This window comes from Pteropus vampyrus, unplaced genomic scaffold, assembly GCF_000151845.1.
Source record: "Pteropus vampyrus isolate Shadow unplaced genomic scaffold, Pvam_2.0 Scaffold11, whole genome shotgun sequence".
Taxonomy (NCBI): Eukaryota; Metazoa; Chordata; class Mammalia; order Chiroptera; family Pteropodidae; genus Pteropus; species Pteropus vampyrus.
Genome location: NW_011888792.1, coordinates 6510182 through 6516279, shown reverse-complemented (window position 1 = coordinate 6516279; position 6098 = coordinate 6510182). Strand labels below are relative to the sequence as shown.

Below are 6098 nucleotides of genomic sequence, written 5' to 3'. Positions count from 1 at the left end.
TCCTAAACTATAGGCTTAATCATTTCACTCTAATAACTCAAAAAGCCTACAAATGGCTATCTATCACCAAATGAAGTACAAACTATTCAACTTGTCATTGAAAGGCCACCACAAAAGCCTCCAACCTACCTTTGAGGGAGAGAGGTGCGGAATTTAGAGAAGAGAAAGATGAAGATGAAGTTTAGGTTTGAAGTATGTTCGTGATTGTCAAATTTAACTGTTTACTGCTTACCTGGAAAACAGCATGAACTAACCAGTGACTTCTGAAAAGCTGATAATTTTTTTCACTACTAGTTTTTACACTTCTTGAAGTACATTATGAAACCAAAAGGCCCTCAATCAATAAAATAACCACAGTAACCACTCAAAGAAAGAAGTGTTCATCAAGTAGGTACCATGGCCAGAACAATGATATTTCAGAGAACATGTGTTAAAGGGAGGAAAACTAAGGCATATGCTAATAATTATGCCTCATATTTGCTTTAAATTTATACTCTTCTAGCCTGTCTTTTCAAATAAATAGATCTGGTCTCAAGACATTCCAATACAAAGAAAGTAAACATTAATAACTGAAATTTATCCAGAAGAATGTCAGTTTAAAATCTCTTATTTTGATAAATTTGAATATCTGCTACCTCATTTTCTAAATTATAATGAAATTACAAATAAATTAAATTACAAATTATCTAAGAAGCCATAGAAAATTTTGATTAAAATTTTGAACTTTCATCCATAGAAATCAAAAGATCAGCCTACATATTCATTTTTTAAAATTTGTTTGTTTTTTTTTTTAACCTATAGTGTACTGTATTTTATATCCACATTGCGTCTTAAACAAAACAAATAACCATAAATGCCAGGAAGTATTTAATTTGCTTGATTACTAATATATAAAAACAATGGAAAATAAGACTGTTATTCTTAAGTTGTTGCTTGTTAGTAGTATATAAAATACAAACAGAAGTTGTTCAACCCTCTCCCATATCAAGCATTCTAACATGAGATACCAGACAGTACTCTATACTTACTCCAGACTGAGATGTTCTCTCTAAACCCCAGATCACATACTTCTTTAAAAACACGAGATTTTTAAAAAGGAAGCTTTTGTCTATTAGCCATTAATAAGAACTGCAACATGATTCTGTGCTTATTTATGAAGACAGTAAATATAAAAATCAGAATATATCCATTTTAAAATAAAATTCTTTATATTTTAAATAATTTAGAAACTTGATGCTGCCTACCTCCCAAATATGTCCTCAAAAACTGAATATTCAAGAAGATTTTGTTTCAGATCTCCAAAATAAAAAGGGGTGCATGCTACTTATGTAATCTAGGTCAAATATTCATTGCACTCATCTGGTGTCAAAATATAGAGTATTTACCAATGTAAATCGTTCCTAACTCTCCAGTTGATTTTAAGGACAGATCTACATTTCCAGCAGCTGCTGGGCCTTTCAATCTGGATATCTCAATAGACAACTGAAACCCAACACATCGAAGAAAAAAAAAATCACCTCATCATCATTCTTTCCATTTCCTTCTCCTAACCTCTTCTTTCTCTCCTGCTTCTCATTTCATGTCATCAATCCACTCATCCAAGCTATTAGGTAGAACCATATAGTTTTTTAAGATCAAAAAGGCAATTACTGATGGTTCAATCTAGTGGAAACCTCTCTTCAGTATCTTTGACTTATTCCTCTTTCTAGTTTCTTTCATATAATCAGTAAAAAAGCCATAAAATTCCAAATTCTCAATGCTCTTTTAGCTATCTAATCTTTTCATTTCCCACTGTCAATATCCTTCCTCATCATATATAGCAATTCCTGCAACAGTTCTAGATATACTGCTCTTCCATTTCTTTATACATCTGTAATACTTTCAGATGCAGATAAACCTGAATCACAACTCAAAAAGTAAAATGACCCCATTGCTTACAAAAATAAAATCCAAACTACTGACATGGCATTCAGCAGGACTTTTTTAGGATTTTGCCATTCATCACAAGACTATTTATCACTTCCAAAATATATCAAGCAGGCACTTTCAAGCCTGTATGTTTTTGATCATCTTATTCCTCTCATCTGAAATGCTCTTATTGCCATGTTATTCTTCAATGCCTATCAAGTGCCATCTTGATCCTCTGGTCATAATTAATTTTCTCTTACCATGTTCCCAGCTTTATTTCTTATACTTTTTTTGAGGTTCTATCTTATATGTAATATAGTCAGTCATTTTCACATGTTTTCTCCATTAAATTGAAAGGTACTAAAGAATACTGGGGACATTTAAGCTATCTTCACAATTCTCTAGTCTAGCACTTGGCACGATATTTTGAACACAGCAAACATTGACAGGTGGAAGGCTGAGAAAAACAAATTAATCAAAAATTCCTGCCTACACAGAAATTCTAAAGTCATAATCCCTTACTGGACTCTACTATCTAGCCAAACTGCAAGAATGCAAGACATGCTCCCATTCAAGCTATTTTCTCAACCTGCATCGTCCTCCCATCCCCATTCTAGAGATCCTTTAATTACTTTGCCCTCCAGGGAACACCTCTGAAGAGCCAAAATTCCACCTCCTCAAAGGAATCGTCTAAAGACCACTCGTCCCCAATGTGATGTTTTAAATCTAAAAACCACGTAGCTAGCATATAGTGCTTTATGACCACATCAATTTTCTTAAATAAAAATAAAGTGGAACTATTACTTCCCTCACCCAAATCTCCCATACCCAAACTTCCCCTACTCTAAATTCATTTGCTGATACTCAAGGATGCTGATTGGGGAGTTGCCTGTTCAGCACTCACAGCATTCAGGGAAAACAGACTCATATCCGCTCCGTGAACTCTTTCTCCTCAAATTCCAACAACTTGGTTTCTGAGAAAGATTTCATTTCTTTGAAGAAACTAGCTTAGTCAAAATCGATCATTCCATGGTCCGCATCTCAACCAAACAGGGTCAAAATTTCTTTCAAAGTGTTTTTTCACACTAGAACTAAGAGTCAGTCTCTTATGGCAAAAGCTATAGGATGCCAAGTCAAAGAAAAGGTTTTTGTTTTTTAGGTTTTCCACCACTTAGAAGAGCCAGTCTATAATGAGAATGAGGCTGAGAGGACGAAACAGATAAAGAGATGAAAATGGCAACTGATGATAGCATTCAAATTCCTAGTTCCAGTTATCTGAGATCTGTTACAAGCCTACCGTTCCCTTAGTTTAGCTGTTTTGTCTCATTCTTTGATTACCCCTAGAGGAGCTCTTTGGTCTTTAGATCCTTTCACATATTTAAAAATTATTGGACCCCAAAAAAATTTGTTTATGTGAGTTGTATCTGTCAGTATTAATGGTATTACAAATTAAAACTGAGAACACTTAAAATATACTTAACTTTTAATTAACACAAAATGAATTATTAATATAAAGAACATTCTTTATGTAAGATAATTATTTTAAAAAAAACCATTTAGTGAAAGAGTAGCATTATTTTATAATTTTATACAAATCTTTAAGAGCCAACTTAATAGAAGATAGCTAGATTCTCATATCTGTTTCTGTATTCAATCACTTACTGTATATTTTTTTGGTTTGTAGTATATCAAGACTGATACTTAATGTAGTTACTTAAAAGTCAGATGACATATAGAATCTGACCATACCTATAAACATTTCATACTCTGCTACATTAAAATCCACTGGTCTATTATTTATTCATGCATATTTTACAGTATCATGCAATAGACATTTGGCAATATGGGTTCAATGAGGTATGAAAATCTTGTCAAGTGCTAACAATATCAAAATGTCACACTCTTTATGCAGTAAAGTACACTTGAGTTATCCAAACTCTACACATCTGGCCCTTACCCAGCTCCTGGGAGATAACTGCTAAGCCCTCGGAATATCCAGCCCAATAAGAATACCTCTGTTTACTGAAAACCATGGGCCATGCCAGATCATTATAGTAATAATGGGATTTGTGGTAGAGGGCCGCATATTATCAGTTTGACTTCTGGAATCAAACTCATGAAATAACTATGGTCAGCCACACGGGGGCTCCAGGTCTACATGACCAACTCACAACAAAAATTCTGGACACCACGGCTCAGATGAGCTTTCCTGGTTGGCAATACTTCATACATGCTGTCACACATTAATGCAGGGAGAATTAAGCACTGTCTGTATGACTCCACTGGGAGAGGACAACTAGAAGCTTGCATCTAGTCTCTCCAGTACTCTGCTCTATGTACTTTCTTCCTTTGTGATTTTTAATTTGTATCCTTTACTATAATAGACTTATACTGCGAGTGTAAAAGCTTTGATCAATTCTGTTAGTCATTCTGAAAAGTCACTGAACCTGAGAGGGGGTTTTAGGGATTTCTGACAAAAACCATCAATATTATCAGAAAAGTTCCTAGCAGGCACTAACATGAGTGTCATGATTCTTTTTAGATAGTAGGTGTAACCTTGAAGAAAAAGTGGCACTGTCTTCAAAAACGTGGGCTCACTCTGGCTTTGGTGAGTAAAGGGCACCACATGTGTATATTATATGTCCTTTCTAGGTAACCACTGCTTTTTTCTAGAATTCAGAATAAAAGAACAAATTTTTATTTTGTTTTGTTTTTGTTTTAGTGAAATGCCATGTCCATTGCTAACTCTAGCTATTATATATGGACATATGAAAAATATCTATATACAGTTTATGGACTGGTAGCACTTCAAGTAAATGATATATTGTAATACAGACCTGAATTTTTTATTTTAATTTATTTATTTTTTTTTAGGCGAGGCAGCCCTTGGTTGACCTCACAGATTGCAAGGACCTTGTCAGCTTACAATCCCTTATTTTTTTACGCCTACAGCACCTGGTCTTCCTAGATGGTCTCCCATCCAAGTACTAACTCTAGCTATTATATATGGACATATGATAGGCCCGACCCTGCTTAGCTTCCGAGATCAGACGGGATCGGGCTTGTTCAGGGTAGCATGGCCGTAGACCAGACCTGAAATTTTTTGAGCTATTTATCAATTGACATTTTTTTCTTAGCCAAGAAAAGATTTTGTATTATTTTTAAAATTATACCCTGTAATATTAGAATTGTTCTTTTAAATATAATAGGAATTTAAATATAAGTATGCCACTTTATTGCTATATTATTAGAACTTCTTGGAGCACAGAAAGAATTCTTCATAAATGATTTTGCTCTTTTGAAAACAATACACAACAAAAATATTTAACTGTATTTAGTCTGTAAATGTGTGTAGCTTATAAAGGTACACTAAGCTCATCAAATGTAACGTTTCATCCAAATAATTAAACATCTGCTAAATGCTCATGTCTGACTAACCATAGTTTACCTGGCAATCATTCATTATAGTAAAAGTGGTGTGTCATAAAAGAAGCGGCTAGTTCAACTCTCAACTCAATCACACAACTGCTTTTCCTCAAGACAATGTACTTGGGAATGCAACATGTGTATTTTCCACTTTACCACACAGAATATTAAAAAGACATACATATACTCAAGGATTGCGACTTAAAAAAATTATAATTTTTACTGCTCTATCAAAGACATTCTTAATTGAAAATGGCTTTTTCTTTTGCTCTACAAGTGTATGGCAGTAATGAACACAATGACTACCAGTACAGTTTGGTGCCACTGCATTTACTTATACTGAAGTACCAGAAATTTTACTTCCTATTGCTTTGCAACACCAATACAAATGTCAACAAAGTGAAAATAGCAAATAATAGCTTCATTTTATGAACACTGTTCTGACTTTATAGACCTCCTGAAAGAGCCTCAAAGAAACCTAGGGTTCAGAAACAATAACCTAGTAAAAGTGGACTAGAAGAATCTACCAATCCCAGGGAAGCTATTCCAACATCTTTCTTGAAAGTCCCAGGTAAGACTGTCAGCTTTCATATGGAAGACATGGCTGTCACCAATATTATAACCAAAATTTTAATTTTCCTCTCTATTCTTTATGCCAAGCCCACTCAGCCTATGTTACTTATGAATTTTTGGTTTTCATTGTTTTTATATAAGACCAAATCTGTTATAAAGGGATCTATCCTATTTCCAAATAATTTGTTAAT

The 6098-nt window shown here is 34.0% G+C and overlaps 1 protein-coding gene across 1 annotated transcript in view; it reads right to left on the bottom strand.

Moving 5' to 3' along the window:
- RASA1 (RAS p21 protein activator 1) overlaps positions 1-6098 on the bottom strand; it is a 102642-nt gene that overhangs the window by 65151 nt on the left and 31393 nt on the right. The window lies entirely within an intron of this gene.